The 17,136-nt window shown below is 41.2% G+C and overlaps 1 long non-coding RNA gene across 1 annotated transcript in view; it reads right to left on the reverse strand.

The window, feature by feature from the left end:
• Positions 1-749: 749 nt before the first annotated feature.
• The window catches only part of LOC128145502 (uncharacterized), a 188,940-nt gene continuing 172,553 nt past the window's right edge, over positions 750-17,136 (reverse strand). Inside the window, exon 6 of the long non-coding RNA XR_008236495.1 lies at positions 750-887. This is a non-coding gene — a long non-coding RNA (uncharacterized LOC128145502). The remainder of the gene's footprint in view (positions 888-17,136) is intronic.

Raw genomic sequence — 17,136 nt, forward strand, 5'->3', positions numbered from 1 at the left:
CTGATCTGTGAAACATGAGGACCAAAAAGTTGTCCTAGTTTTTTTTACTAATGCTATTCATCCCAAGATAAGAGCACATAAAGAAAGTTCTTAATGCTTTGAATGATCGAATCACAACGTAGGAAACCCATCTGAATTTTAAAACAAATTCATCACTGATGATCTCTGAAAGGGCTCCCAGGTGACAAGAAACATGGTAAAGACAACAATTTTTTTTCAGCAGTATTTACATTGCATTCTATATTGCAAAATAGCCCTCCAAATTGTAACAGAAATCACTATTACTTACCTTACCCAAGTAAAGAAAGACAAAGAACCCAGAAAGAGTAGTGCTTCTATGGCTTATGGCTTTTAGAAATTACCTGCCAAGTGTGTAATTTTAAAGTGATTGTCTTCCATTAGGGCTACAATAAACAGCATGGTGGAAAATTCAATCTGATTAGCTTTTCTAATGAGCTGCAGGAGGTTGTGGAGGCCAGAGCAGAAGAATCTTAAACATTTCATCACTGATTACAAACCTGCCTCTGAATTAATCAGATAATGAAGTACATAGATTTGATGAACCTAATGCTGATTGACAAATTATCAGTGATCCTTGTAGATTTTTGGCAGGCTAAATGCCTTTTTTCTAAGATTTCCTAAAGCAGGAAGGTTACAAAAAGTGTGTGCTCTACAAGTAGTTTTTTATGCAATAACCAGTAGATGTAAACTTCATAATTTACACAATTATTTAATTTACTCACAATGTGTTCAAGTTCCTGTTGGGTCTCCAGGAGGGCTGTTGTTATCACAGACGCAATTTAATTGAGACAGCAGCAATTAAAAAGGTGAGCTAAATCCTGAGAACTTTTAACTACAATCTCACTGGAACAAATGGACCTCTTGCTCTGGAAATGAGAGCAGAACAGGTTTTAGATATTGCTAACGAACTATGTGCAAGCCTAAATTCCTAAACCCAAACTATCCCTTTTGGTAGAACTACTCGCCACTGCTAGCATTCAAATTGCACCTGCAGTGACCTCCTGGTGTCCGCTCTGCATTCTTCCCTCCTCCAGCCATTTCTTTTCCCTCCACGTTTCATTCACGTTGCTAGAGTTTAATTACATACTTCCGTTTTGCAACAGAAAAACTGGCCATAGTACCCCAAAGCAGTTGTATCTAGCTGGGCAAGAGAACAAAACAAATAAATGCTGTTTTACACAGCACTATGTTTAAGTTTCAGCAAGCCCAGTGCTCCCTGTGAGGGTAACACCTTTGCTGCATCTGATCGGCCTGGTACCTAGTTCTTGTGAGGCAGAGATCTTTGAGGTACAGGGAGAAATGGTTTCACTTGCTGTTTCTTCTGAGTTTTGGAATGTTCTACTCTTGGGATTTCTTTTCATTTTCTGCTTAGTCACCAACTTAATACTCACTGAAAGATCAAAGCCATTACTGTTAAAATCTAATATACTGCTCTTGGCTACTGCCAGAATCAGGGTATGGACTAGATAGACCTTTGCTCTGATCCAGTATGGCAGGTCTTATGTTCTTATTATGACTTAAAATTTACTTTCCCCAAAGGGATGTGCTTGTGGAAGTCCATCTGTCAAGTGATTCACAAGAAGTGGACATAAAAGAGAACCGAATATGACTAACTGAATACATTAAAAAATTTAAACAAGTATTCCTGGCAAATGAACACTTGAAAGATCTTAAATAAAAACACTAAGAACTTGAATTTGTCACCTCTCTAGTATCTGTTTTGCATTTTAAATGGTTGCACCTTTGATGAAACATTTTTTTAACATTATGTATTGCCCTTTTCTTATAAAAACATATGTGGCTTTTCCTTTCTCTCTCAGTTGTTTTGGATTAAAGAAGAAGAGGCAATTACAGCAATATAAAAGAAAGAGACAGAAGCAATCGCATGGATCAAATTATTATCTCATTGAAATCCAGGGCCCCGTTACTTGCAAGTTCAGTCAGACCAGGATTCATCCTCAGTGCCTGGAACAGTGGCAAATTTGTTTTAATCCTCATGCATCACTCATCTGTGCCCAATATGATTTATCCTGCAATGTTAGGTTTTTGGTATTTGTCTGAAAGGCTTTTAATAAAGATAGCTCTGGAAATCAAAGATACTCTGAATAAAAATGTCAAACTTCTTTTGTAAAGTAAATTTTGTAAGAAGTTTCATTTTTATTTCAATTGCCAACTTCAAATGTTCAGAGTCACTGTGAAAGTAGAGCTGATTGATAGTCTGCTTTTTGAAAGTACTTTTTACAATGTTTGTTATTGAGGAGTGGGAATAAGCTCAGTTTTATGGCAGTAAGCATTTTATACATTATTCCCAACATCAGTGTGTATGCTTTCACGTGGTGGCACGCATGTGTTGTAAATACAATATCTTTATGATTCTGATAGGGCATAATCAGAATAGATAAGCCAAGCCAATAGATATGTGACCGCATCTAGGGGTGGAGTGGCATAACACCGACACTCATATAAAATAATCAAATAATCTCATTTTTCTGTCAACTGCAGACAAAGCATTGCTCACTGTGGTTTTGAGGGTGACAGGTGTCTCTAAAATGCCTTTTTCTAAGCATGATTTTGAACATCAACTGTCTCATTGCTTTGGAGTTTTCATGACAGGCTTAATTTATAATGTTAGAAAACAGGACGCTGGAGCATCAGCAAGCTTTTCAAAACCCCTAAAAGAATAGGAATTCTGCTGGATGCCATCTTAAGTGAAACGGAAAGGTAGCAACATCCAAAAATAAACAAAAATGAAAACTGTGAAGTGCTTCCCATCTCACTCTCTGCTGGCGATGCTTTTCTGGGTATCAAGCCCTACATGTGTAAACTGAAAATAACCCGGAGAACCAAATTAATAAACCTGAGAGTCAAAAAGTGAAAAGTAGTTTAACTGTGTTATTCATCGTAGATTCAGAGTATTACTATTTGTTTACCAAACAGAAACTAACCTGAAACATTTCTCACTGGAATTTGGACACTTTGGAATTGTTTCTTGCTATGCTGACTTACCTATTCTCCCCCACATCTCTTTACAGGAATTCAATAATGAATGTGAAACAGCTTTAAAAAAATCCCACAATGAATTGGTTATTTCTCAAGATAAAATACTTAAATAAAGATTTGTGGTGGATGATACCTACTTTCAGAACCTCTGAATTTCCAAAGTATTTTTAATATTGAAACTATGACTAGCATTTTTTCTGTTGTGTCTGATGCCAGTTGTTCTTATTCTAGATCAGTTGGGGATATTTGATTAACTTATTTCTAGTTATTTTGGGGTAGTCCATGCAGGCTGAGGCCACTTTCAGGAAGCCCATTAATAAGCTGCCAAGACACCACCAGTTTCAGGAGGCGAAGATATATACAGAAATAGGAGATCGTGCTTATCTTCTGCAAATCATAGGAAGGATTGTGTCTAAATTCAGGCTCAAGGCAGCAGTTTGGGTTTGTTTATTTGTTTTTGCTTTTTCTCTTCTTTCTTGAGGGGAAAAGCAATGGCAGCTATATGTATTCAAATCTTAGTCTCACCGAGTTTTTCCTTTAATTTCAGGGGCGCTAGATTTGGTCATGAAATTCCAGTCTTCCCAACAGTACGATTTAAATAACTATTTTAGTACTAAACAATCAGCATTTTTTCTGCAGATCTCTGTTGATTCTTCCACATATCCCATCCTGTGAATCACAAGTACTTCTGCCTGGCCATTTTTCAAAGACTTCTAGAAACGTAGGGCTGGATGGATCCTGAAGATATCAATGACCTGAGCTCTCTGTAAACTATGATCAGTGGTGATTCTTAAGACACAAGAAGGGGTCTTCCATATCCCACCTACCTGTACAAACAGAGAGTGGGGGAAACAGGGAAATAAAAATAATAGCTCAGACCTGGAAAATGACTGTTTGGTTTAGTCTAAAAATTTTCCTTCTCTGGGATTCCACATCCTCCCCTGCTAACCTGTTCCACTGCTCAGTGTGCTATCCACACACTCAGAAATTAAGCCCTACTATTTAACCTCATACCCCTTGCTGTAGAATAGCCAACTATCTCTTATTCTGTGCTAGTGAACCTATGGAATGATGACTGACATTTTAAAATATAAAACAAAAACACCATTTACATTTTTGGAGACTTGTAGCTTCCCTCATTACTTTTCTAAATTTAACGAAGACAGTTCTTCCAAGCTTTCCTCCCAGGTCATGTTTCCTATATCTCATTGCTTTAGCTGTCCCTCTCTTCCTCTCCCCCGCCACCTCTTTCCCCAGTTTTGCTCTTTTAAACTGCAGAGTCCAGAACTAGATACAGCAATCTGGCTCAAATCTCACAAGTGCTAAACTGAGCAGAGCAATCACCTTCTATTTCCATATGTGCTTTTTGCAGACACATTCAGTCTGTGATAGATGACAGCTCTTCATGCCATCCAGCTACTTATCCACTACATTCCTGTGCATTTATCTCATGGACAACTGAAGTATTGCCACAAGTAACCAAGAGGAAAAATCATTCTTGATTTTAAAGTTAATTAAATGGCTGAGAGTTAGCAAATCTCCATGTGTCCCAACCCCAAGCAGGCTCAGCATCATTCCAGCTGTGTACTATGGTAAGTGTAAGAAGGCAGTCCAGAGAAGTCTGTTTACTAGAGCATTATGATGGGTCAAAGAAAGTTCTTGGCAGGCTACATATGCTCATGGGTCAGATGTTATGCAGTCCTGTTTTATGTCTCATCTTTTATGTATGAAATTCTTGGGAAGTTCTTCAACAACAAAACTTCTGTTGGTCTTCTACATGTTCCAGTGTCTGAAAATCTACAGACTGAAAATCTAGGTGCATGCTTTTGTTTACAGATGCTTGAATTCACACATTTGCTATTGAAACTTACTGCCAGTAATTCCAATCTGTTTAACAAATCTAACATTTCCACATGGCTCCCAAATTCCTGCACCTCCATGGCCTTCAGGGCGCACAGTTAAAATTGGATGGGAAGTCTGTAAATGATGCAGACAGATACTGCATTTATCTGTAAGGGTAAATCTTTAAACAACAGAAGATATGCAGAACACTAACCGATCAATGTATATTCTTTATATGAAGCCAAGAATGCAGGCAAGTCTATAAAGTTGTTTTTCTTTGTAATTTTCTCCATTTTTGCAGAACCCTGTAAAAAGCAACATTGTAAATAGTGGTTGCTGATAGGAGAAAACCCCATTACCAAAGATTTAAACTGTGCAGGAGAAAGAATAACTTTCAGGTCAGTAATGGATTTTAATGAAATATTTTTAAAATATCCATATGCTTTTAAAGTTGTGAAAACTTTTTTTTTTATTTGCAAGAAAATGAGAAGTTTGCATTTTAAAATACAGAGCAGGTATATTAGGTGAGAACAATGCAACATAAGGCCAACTCCAGCAGTCCTTCCTCAGTTCTTACTTGGTCAAACGTTCCATTGATCTCTGAATGAGTGTAAACTGGGGGATGACTTCAGGACATGCTTTACAGATGGTGCTTCATCCAGAGGCTTCAAACACAAACACACTTGTTAAGGTTATTATAGAATATCTTTCAGTAAGAATTCCCTTTGTTAAGGGCCCAACAGTGTCCCTAATAAAATCAGTGGAAATTTTCCTACTGTCTTCAGAGAAAGCATTTTGGGTCATTCAATGGACGTTCACAAGCAAAAGCTATTGCTATACAAGTGGGTTAGAACTTGGGTGAGGCTTTAAATGGAGTAAGAATAGAATAGAATAGAATAGAATAAACAGAAATAGAATAAACAGAAATAGAATAGAAAAGAAGAAACAGAGATGCTCTTTGGACAATGTGAGAGCAGTTTATAATAATAATAAATGCATGGAGAGGGCCAAATTCACTGCTGTCATCAGCTGCTCTGACTCTCTTGATTTAAATGAATTTCTGTCCTTTTAGTCCAACCTGACCAGATCTCCTGGCCAGATAGTTTTGAAAGCTTCCAGAATATCTAGTCACACAACTGAGGACTTGCTAGATTAACTGCTTGTACAAATTTGAGTGACCCAACTGCCACATGTTCACGAATCACTCGGGCCTGCTGGCACCCTGGACCTGTGGCTGCTTTCTCAGTTGTGCAGAACTGTGAAGGCTGCAAGTCAAACCCACTTTAGCTGAGCAAAGCGGCTCGTATGCCATTTTTTGAATATATAGCTCTATAAATCTCAGTATGGCCTTTTGAACTGTATATTACTATAGAACTGTGGGAAACCCCTTTTGGGAGAGAAGTGGCACAGTTGATATTTATCACTACAAAGTCTATTGCAACACACTGTCTCTTTCCTTTGAAATAAAAGCTTTTGAATTACAGATGATCAAATATATTCACACCCCAAGCGAAACCAGAATATTTCTGGCTTTTTGCCAGTATCGGCTTGGGTGTGAAATATTTGACATTTTGCATTAATTTTTTACAGTAATAAAAGCACTTTCTCAGCTAAAATCTCCTTTGCCATCCAGCAAGTGCCACTGGGCTTGCAGCTAGTTTAGACGCATACGAGTAAATCTATAGGTCCCATGACTGGAGAGAACAGTAGTCCTGGGCATTGTGCTCCATTACTGCTTATAGATACCACCACGGTACAATCATCGACCACATCTAGAATTTGACAGATTAGCAACAAGCAATACTTTGGGATATATTTTAATAAAGGTAATTACATTAATCTATGCATGTGACCAGGGAAACAAGGCTGCTATACTGTCTGTGTGCAATGTGGCTGAGTTAGCACTGACACAGGCATCCTACCTCAGCATTTCCAAAATCTCTAGCTCTGCAACCTGAATGTTGTATTAACTTATCTTCCTCTTTCATGTATTGACATTTCTTTCCTTTGGGGAAGGAGGCACAAGATTTTAACGAACTGAGAAAGATGTTAACCTTGTAAGAGGGATCAGGTGCAGACTGAGTTCTGAGTTCATCTCTAACACCCATGGTCACTTCAGTATTGCTGCTAACAGGGTAAGTATTCCTCTTTCCGGGAAACGAGGAGTCACCCCATTAAACCCTGCTCTTGTACAGTTAGGGGGGCAGAGGTTGGCAAATCTGTGAGGACCTGCAGAGCAGAGGCTGACAGATTTCAGGTGGTTGAGCCGCCCAGCTCCTGTTGAGACACAGTGAGCGAACAGATCACACGGCCTCTGCAGGACCTTGGAGATATTCACTGTTTTCTTCCTGAGAAAGTAGAGCTGTCAGTCCCACTTCCAATGTCTCAGCCAAATTGTCTTAGCTGTTTAATTAAATAGAAATAGAGAGGAAGAATAAATATTTCTCTTCCTGCTACAACAGTCACTTCTAGCATTTGATTCATCTCTGAGCAGAGATCTGTCACTTGGAACTTCACGGGACAGAAAGGATGCTGCCACTTGTGGGTCTGCATTTTTAAAAGGGAACATTTCTAGGTATGAGGTTTAGACTCTCACTTCTGGCTCATTTGAAGACAGTCACCCTGAGCCTGATTTACAAAGGTATCAAGGCCCCTCATGATGCAGACAGGAATCCAAGTCATGTAAGCCTCTAAAGCCATGATCTGAAGAGGAGTTTTGTGCCTAAACTGCTTAGGAAAATTTTTAATCGCTTCTGGACTTCTATCTTCTTCCCATAGGTACTTAAAAGCCATTGTGAATCAGGAACGGTTTCATTCTTCAAATGCTCTCTTTCTTGGAAGGAGTAAATAACTGGGTTTTGCCTCTTTACACAGGAAAAATTGTACTGTGAGACCCAGTCTTACAAGCTCTCCAAATTATGGCAGCTTCCCTTATGGTCAGCGGACACTGTGAACAGCAGGACTGCAGTCTGCAAAAATTTTGCATTTGGAAGCTACCTAACTTCCACCTAACGCTGTTTAACAAATACATTTCTACCAAAAAAAAAAAAAAAGAGTAAAAAGAAAAAAAATCCCTATACCTTAAAAGTGTTTAATTATATGTCAATGGCTCTACATAGGCATCTGCTGGCCAGCAGACTTTTCTGCTCATTTATGATGTTAAGGGTTGGTATACATGACCTAGTGGGCAGGAAATTAGGCACACACACAAAAGTTTCCCTCTTTCTGCCTCACACAGAAACAGGATAAAGAAAACTTGGGGGGGAAGGCGATGGAGTAAGAGAGAATGAGAGACAGAACGATCACAGTTTTTCCAGCTCTCCATCACCCAGTTTTTACCAGCTGCCACCTCCAGCCACGGATGTTTTGCGTGGGCTGAGGATGCTTCGGGAGAGCTCTGGCCCATGTGAACACCCATGCGCATGCGACGCACAAATGAGAACAAAAGGCACTGTGAAGCCCGTATATGCTCCACGCTGCCTGAAATGCTGAAAGCCACTTTTAGGAGACAATTTACAGAAAAATAAAAAAGTTTACAAACTGGTTTACGAGACAGTTAAATGGTTCTTGAGGGGGGGTCTTTATAATTGAATTATAAGAACAAAAGAAATCTGAGGAGCAGGCAGAGGCCTTAAGGCCCAACATGCTTGACCTCATTTGGTTTAATTGCACTGCTGGCTCTCTCACTATAACCTTCACTTGGAGAACAGTCTCTGGAAATCATTTAAACCCCTTGCTTCAGTTGCCTTTGTTAGTGATTTAGTCAATAATTTTATTACCTCTTTGGTAAGATAGCTCTGAGTGTCCCAGTCTTTAATTAAAAGCCTCTTAGGTTTGAATCTTTTAGCAGTATGAACATATCTATCCAAGATCTTTATCAGAACCTTCTATAAATTTTATAACTTCCTCCTAGTCATCTTGAAGATGCTGTTTTCCATTGTGAATAAACCCAGCTCCCTTTGCATTGTCAATCTGTCAGGAGCACGGCGCAGAGCTGATGGCAAGCTGAGCTCTGCAGACCTTCTCAAGCAACAGTGTAGTGCCAGCGGGAGGGTGGCCAGGGCTGCAGACGTCATTCGGCAGGGAGATCGAAGAAGTGTCTGCAACCAGGGCCAAATGGGGCCAACAGAGGTACTGCAGCACTGTTGAATCAGGATTTGGTCCTACCGCTGCTACCTTTAATACTATAGCGTGGGTCTAACGGAGCACAGATTTTGCCTTCCTGTGTGCTGCTAGTGGTTATAGCAACGTCAGTGTCACAGTCCCCAAGACTTTTCCCTCTCTCTGTACATAACAAGTGTTAAATGTTGAGCAAGCCCTTCCTGGAAGTCTTAGCTTCAGACCGACTTTTTATATCTGCCCTCCGTTAACTTCTTTATTTTTAATATTTAGGTTATTTCTTTTTAAATCAGCTCCTGTTTTTCAGGAGGGTTTCTGTTCAGCCAGTGAACACCCAGAATCACAAATTCAGTGCAACATTTTCAACTCCAAGCTATCCAAAGTGAATGCTTGCAAAGCTGGAAACAGTCATTATCCCTCTGAACATGGCTGTAGGGTTCAGCTTCCTGGGACCAGAGCAGGGCTAATAATGAAATTGGGATCATTAAAAGACCAAAACTCCTGGTAACCTGATTCGATCAGGGCTCAGTCCTACTGTGAGAGGGCTGTGGAGGGTGGCCTCCTTGGGAGCATGTTTTGCAAACTTTTGGATCTGATCCTGGCCTGTCTCATGCTCGGAATGCTTGTGCAAAGTGGGTCCACTGTGCTCCCTGAGCAGAGATGCTCACCACTAACTGTAAGGACGGAGTTAGGCAAAGATACGAGCAGCGTTAAGTGGGTCCATCCTGATGGTCTCAAGTAAGGCTGCCAAGGAAGCTCAAGTTGCAGGAGAATATACTAGGAGGTAGCACTTTTTTCACCTGCCCAGAGTGCTCCCAACCTCATCCCAGCACAGGATCCACTCAGGCAGACCCATACTGGGGCTCATGGAGGCTGCAGCACTCTGCAGCACGCCGCTTTGGCTCCTCACTGCCTGCAGGGAATGGGAACGTTCAGCAGCTCCCTGCGGAGGGCTGGAGGAAGGCTCCTTGCACCATCATCCCCACATCAAATTTGAGAACAGTCTGCTGCTTAACATCAGAAGCTTAGCCAGCTCTCCCATAAAGAAGCACCTGAGCATTCGTGCCAGCTGTAACACTGTCCTCCAGCCCCAGGCTAAGTCACAACCTTTCTGCCTCAGTTACCCTTTCTGCAAAATTAGGGTAGTTGTGCTGGACACCTCAAGAAGGAGGGGGTACAGAGAGATTAATAAGCTATTTGTAAAGTGCTTTGAATATGAATACTGCTATGGATAGTAAGCGCTAACTATCAATTATTAAGTGGGAATCAGGTTTCAGGAGCTTTATAACAGGGAAAGGTTAAGCAAGTGTAACAGCAGAAGACATGTAATGAAGCTCAGTACTGCCCTGTAGCACTGGCTACAAAAAGCTAATATCCACAGTAAAAATTCCAGCTCTGTGGCCTATGCAGAGTATTTTGCTCTGCTGCTATAATGATGACACTTAGAATTAGACCGACATAACCTAGAGAGCTCTGGGGACTCATCATCTCTGAGATTTCACTTAATTATTGGCAAACTCTGTCATTTAGTATCCCGAGCAGGCTGCGCTATGTATAACCAACACATCTAATTTGATTTCATCTTGAATTGCTCCTATGAGTGGTCTTGAATGGAACCGCATCTGGTATCTTGGCAACGTCTCTTCTTCTCTTGGAGAGAGCTGTCCTTGAATCTATAAAATGGATCTCTTACGGCAGGGGGTGTGTGTGTGCGTGTGCATGTGTGCACGTGTTGGGGGGGATAAACCCTCTGAGAGCACACAAAGGGAGGCTTTGCTTACATGCATGTTTGATGTGTTTAGGTTTTTAATATTTTTTTCCAGATAAATTATACCCATGAATCTTGGTGTAAATCTTTCTTGAGCTAGGGCAGTGGATTTAAGAAGCACTCAGGCTACTTTATCCTTAATTGGAGCTTTCAAGAAGATATTGGTTGCTGGTCTGTATGGGCAAAACATTGCTTTCCCCTCTCTGTGACAGACAATTAGAGGGGAGGGTGGGGGGATCAAGTGTACATTTCAAGGAGAAAAAAATAGTAATCATAAAAGTATAGTCAGAAACTGATTTTTCTGTGTAACCTGATGAGGTTCAGAATTTTGGCATGTGGGACATAAGGATCGCTCAGCTTCCCACTAACTCAGGATTTGTCCATCCAGCCGGCTCTCCCTCCTGGCAGCTGGCTTGTGGAGAAGAAAACTCACGCCAACTTTCATGTACAGCATAGAAATGGGAGACAATTCACAACCCATTACCTTGTTTAGGGTTTTGGGTCTTGTACTTTACCTGGGGATAAGCCCAGGTAAATGAATGAGTGGTTTCCACAGAGGAGATATGCCTTCCACTGCTCTTATGGGGGAACACGGGGGAAATGTGCAGATAGAGCATATACATTAATATGTGACACGATTTCAGTAACTTCTCTTAGTTTCTATTACTCCTTGACAAAATGACATTTTCTGAATTATAGGAACTTCCTCTGCTGCTTAAGACTTGTCAACCCCTTTTGCTATAGCAAACCTAAATCACTGGAGTTATTCCAGGTACTGCAGTATCCTACTTGTCAGTAAGACTCAATCCTGCAAAGCTGAAAGCACAAGGACTTTTTTCTGTTTGTTTCCAGAGATGGAGTATCTTATAACATTTGTAATATAAACAGCTATAGAGAATACTCTCCCTTTGCTTCATAAATTGAACACACTTAGGAGTCACATTTTGGAAGAAGTATGGCTCTTTCAGCTACAAAAAACAGAGGTACATCAGGGAAGCTCAGGATAAAAATGAAGTAACAACTCAGGTTTATTTTTATGCTCTATAACTCAGAAACTATCTGACACTTTTTTCAGTCTTCTCTTGGTCATTCCCAGACTACAAAGTTAAAGTTTTAGTGGGACTAAAATATAGATTAGAAACCTGAACATTATCAGCTACTTGGTAACTTGTTTAATTACTTGCTTATTTGACAAACTGATATTCATAGAACTTTTTTTTCCACAGGAGGATCCAGTCTTCTTCTATTCAAAAGAAAGCTGTAGTTATTTCTTGATTTAAAGAGAGATCTTTTACCAGAATCTAGGATGGCATAAACTGCCTATGTGCAACAGATATTGTCTATTTACCCTTTACGTTTCTCAATTCTCTCAAGCAGAGTGAAACCAGAGTAAAGCATACATTTGTGAATATACTGTGTTTGAGTAGTCAATGTACATTCATCAGCTCTAATAAAATGCTCAGTGCTTCCTGGATGTACAGGATATGAATCAGTTAATGTGAAGAAGATGACCGCATAGCATCATCATTACAAAACTGTATTAGCATTCTGCTGCCTGTGGAGCAGCTGTGGTGGTGTGTTACTCCGCACATTTCAACAGACTGAGCCAAAGAGAGGTAGATGAATGCAATCCTCTATGCTCAGGCACATAAGAGTTAATTACGAAAAGGTGTGATCTTTGATTGGTATTTTCTTCTGTAATTATATCCCTCACTTAACAGGGCTTATTCCTCCCAGTAACAGTATGCTTTTAACTACAGAGTGATAATTGCTATTGTTATTTGCACTGCAGGTTTGGTCAGAGGGAGGAACTTTGTATGACCTTCCAAATAAATAGAGAAAAAAATTATGCTAACATCATGATATTTTGGGTGATTAATAAGGGAAGCAATGTTTGGAATGAGGTAGTGAATTTGGTAGTGTTGCTGGGAGATCTCCAAGTAACCCCACTGAAGTACGGTTCCTGCAGCCTGAGAGCTACACTGCATGTGACACTTCCAGTTCATGCATTGATTCTACTGCATTTCAACAAAGTTGGAATAACTAGCAAAGAATATGTGTATAAGTATCTATGAAAATAAGTGATGTCAGGATAAAACTAATCAGAACAAAGGGACTTCCGCCTATTTTAAAGTATAAGTAGGTCTGGCTTTAATTTTTTTGAAAACTTTTGCTCAACATGGGCCCTTCTCCAATTTAAAGCATAAAATATAATTTTTGGTTACTTTTAGATTCAAACCATTGTGCTGGCACTGTGCAATGGAACAGGTTTTTTTTAAAAATTCCAGGGCAGTCCTTTGATTAAAAAAAATTGATGGTTGTCAGACTAGACAATCTCTCAAGGTCTCTGCCAGCCTTATGGTTCTATGATTTGTCATCTGTCTGGAAAAGTCTCTGCTCTCATTCCTATCCATGTAGTTGCACTGTCTTCATTTTACACAAAGGAGTGGTGCTGTAGAGAAGCTGAAGTAGCTTGCCAAGAATCAAAAAAGGGATCAGTGATCAAATCTGTGCAGAAATCAGACTTCTTGTTTTCCACTGTATAACCAAAGAGCATGGCCTCTGACTGAAATGCTCAGCTGTCAGATCTACCCCACAGAGCTACCTTCGCTACAGACCTTGGTGCCTGATTCTTCCAGTCAAATGTCAAACCCACAAACAATTGTTTTAATGAATTTCTTTAACACTCCTTCATCCTCCTTTCTCCTTCCTGTCTCTTTCTTACTTCCATCTCTTCACTTACACAAGGCATCCCCTGCACGCCTTCCCAGGCCCCCATTGCTGCTCTGTTCTCCAGGTCAGTGTTCCCATCGCTTCCTTTCCAATGGCTTTTGGGGTCACAGAAGGAGTGAACACATGTGCAGAGGTAAGGAGAACAACTGGAGACAGGTTTGACTTGTGGGAAGGGAGAACGGACTGAAGAAGGGGACCTAGGCTGTGCTGGTCTTACCATAAAGCAGAGCATAAACTGAAGTTTGCAAAAACTCTCATGGGAGAATTTAACACAGAATTACCAGAAAATGCCAATAACTTTTCAGAGTCCTTCCTCCCTGCCATCAGCAGGTATAACACACCAGTGCATAGGACACACTCACAGCCACAAGACTGCAGAGTTCCCGTCCTTACTTATATCAAACCTGCAATGACCCCTCGGTATTTGGCTTCCACAGAAAATGAGGATTGTGCAGTCACGTTGTCTGTCTGTTCCTTGTCCCAGTAATGTTTGAACTGATGGCCAGTTTGAAGGAAAACTGTTTCAAAGCTATGAAGTTCCCACATGTTTCATGAAAGTGAGTGTCTGGACAGAACATGAAAGCTTTTGCCATAAAAAGTTCCTACGCCTCATAATAAAGATGTGGAAGAGGACGTGTGGTTGCCCATCCTGCTCTGAGTTAGACTCAAATGTATCTACATTTTCCTCAGTGAATGATTTTTGAGTCTGAATCTGTTCTTGAAAACCTCTAGTAAGGGGATGCCTCAACAGCTCCTGGCAAACCCAGAGCTGCCACCTAAGCCTTTGCCTTCCTCCACACACTGCTGCCGCATCAGCTTGGTATGAAAGACAGTTTTAGAGAAATGTAAATAAAGAAGCTTAAAAGGAAATAGAAAAGGGAAAACAATTCTGAGTAACGATGCCAGATATCAGCTCCGTATCCTGAGATAACTGCTTCAAAACACAGCAGCTGTCTATAGAGGCAGGCCCTTTCAAAATTTAAAAGACTATTTGGAGAAACCAGTCCCAGTAGTCCCATAAGCACAGATCAAAACACAGCAGTGCTGGATGTTGCCAATTTGTTGCTGACAATGCTTTGTGTCACTACCCTCATTTAGGAACACGAGATAGAAAACACAGTCCTAATACCCACTTATCTATCTCCAGTAGCCTCTGCTCCTTGTGTCATTTCATTTTTGGTATAAATCTACTCTACATGCTGTATCCTTTTGTGAAAGGCAGGGACCTGGGGCTAAATGTATATAAATAAAACCGAGACGCATCCCTTAGCCTTGAATCCAAGCGAGGAAGTATTACTCCATTTTGAAGTGCAGTGAGATAAGAGCACACAGCCAAATGCCATCTCCATTAACAGCCCTGGGAAAAGCATAATGGTGCAGAGAGCACAAAGACACTCGAGCCTGCAGTGCAGCAACCTCCCGTGCACTTGCAGTGCAGAAGACCAAAGCTCTGCAGAAGCTCTGCGTGTTGCTAACCCTGTACCATCGCCCCCAGCCCCAGGCCAGCCCCGGGTTCCATTTGGGAACCTAGCAGAGGGCACTCCTAAACAAGCGCCAGGAGAAGATGTCCCGGGCAGCCGGAGCGAAGCGGCATTGGGATCTCGCTCTGGCGGTTTGTGGTTCAAAGACGGGCCTGCTCGCTTTCCACTCACGCAGGGGCATTCAGCAGGAGAGGAAATCCTGACAGAAAATGAGCTTTCTGGGAAAAAAGCAGAGACATTCATTGGCATGTTGCTCTCCTAATGTGCATTTGGTTTGCCAGGGGAAAAAGTGATAGTTTTCCATGTCCTCCAGCTCATGGCTGTGGCTCCAACTGCAGTATTTCCGCCAGGTTTGCTGGCAGTGCCTAAGAGCTAGGGATTGTATTTCAATATTTATTAAAAAGAAAGAATATAGGGAAGGGTAAAAAAAAATTTGTTTTAATGGGAAGGGAGAAGGCAAATGAGGAATGTGCAGTCTGGTCACTTACTGGTTGATCTTCCCCTCCCTCTGCCATCCTGCCAGACCAGCTCATGTTGCCCTTCCAACCATACTGCAGCACAAAGGAGGTTTAAAAATCCATCAGCACTCACAGAAAGAATTCAGCAGTGCTGTTTGGTCACCCTCTGCCTGGACTGCGCTGTCCCTCATCAATAGCTTGTGCACTTTGATTGCAAGCTCCATGGGCCATAGCTGCCCCTAAACAATTTGGAAGTACTGAGGGGATTTCATTCTAGCTTTCCCATTTCAGAGCTGTCCTTTTCTCTCCTTTTAACATTGTATTTTATTTACTCTATGCTGAATACTCTGTCCCTGGACCTTCCACCTTTCCTGGAATGTTACTTCAGGATTTTGCCAAACATGCCGGGGTAGGGCAGAGGCTGGGCAGGGAGGAAGTCAGGCATTGCACCTTCTTCCCAGCACCCACGGCTCTGGAGTGTGCCAGCTCACAATAAATCTTCCTCCTGCTTGCCAACAAGCTAACTGCCTCTCCACACGCAAACATCACAACAAAGATGTAAGAAAGACTTTGTTAAACATTTCGGGAAATATGGTGCTATTGAGAAGTTAATCCCAAAGATTTGGTGAGGATCGGAGCTGGCAGAAGAGTGTGGGAAAGTGGGTGGAAGACACGCACTTACTTCTGAACCCAGCCTGAGTAACACGGAAGCTTGGCTCCATGTGTAGGACTGTGCTGCGGGATGAGGATGCATGTATGATCTCCATGCCACCTTGATGATTTTATGTCTACAAGAATTGCTGAAAGAACTTCCCTTCCCCTCACCCACAAGAAAGAAGTGACAGGTATGAAACAAACCCCAGCTGACTTTGGGGAAATAAAGGCACTAAAAATCAGCTCTACATATGCTCCTTTGGCTTCAGATTTCAGTTAAAATCACCTCTTTCTATTGACAGGTTTGGTTCTTGTTTAAGTGACAGCAATGTCTATTGGGCTGGTAGCTCAGATTGTGGCTCAGCCTCGCTGCACAAAGGCTTGTCCATCTATTGCTGAGTATTTAAGTTCTCAGGTTTTGAATTCTTGCAGGTGATTCAAGGAAATAAATCTGATTCAGTGACTTTTAAAAAAATTATTGCTTGTAAGAGACACAGACAGACTGCAAACAAAGGGCTGGCTCTTGCTCCTCTTGAAGGCATGGAGTGGAGGCACCAGAGTTCATTCCTGACTGCTTTAGGTTTTCAGGGACAAAGAATGAAGTAAGAGCCAGCTGTAAGGCCAAAAGCGAGCACTGACTTGCTGTCAGACCCTTGTGATTACCTCTGAGGGGAGAAACACAGCTCGTAAAAAAATTATAAGAGGATAACTGCACCTTCTCCTTCATGAAAATGAGCAAATTCCAGAGTGTTTCTTCTTCTGCCTGCTATGCGATTTGCTTCAGCTTCATTTCACGTGCTGTCTCACACAATAGCCTCCAGGGATTCTCAGGGAAAAAGATTTAGCTGCCTTACCTTCCGTGCCCAACTCCTGCCTTCCTGCAAGAAAATTATTTGCTGCTTTCCTAACAAACCAGCTTCAGTTGTCACTGTAGTTAAGGTTATGTCAACACTTCTATTATAAACTCCTCTTGTCAGGAATTTACAAGTTGGCTGTAAAAATTCCCTTTGCACTTAATTCTGGCATAGATGAAAAAGCCCCAGGAGCACATTAAAAAAAA

This window comes from Harpia harpyja, chromosome 9, assembly GCF_026419915.1.
Source record: "Harpia harpyja isolate bHarHar1 chromosome 9, bHarHar1 primary haplotype, whole genome shotgun sequence".
Lineage (NCBI taxonomy): Eukaryota > Metazoa > Chordata > Aves > Accipitriformes > Accipitridae > Harpia > Harpia harpyja.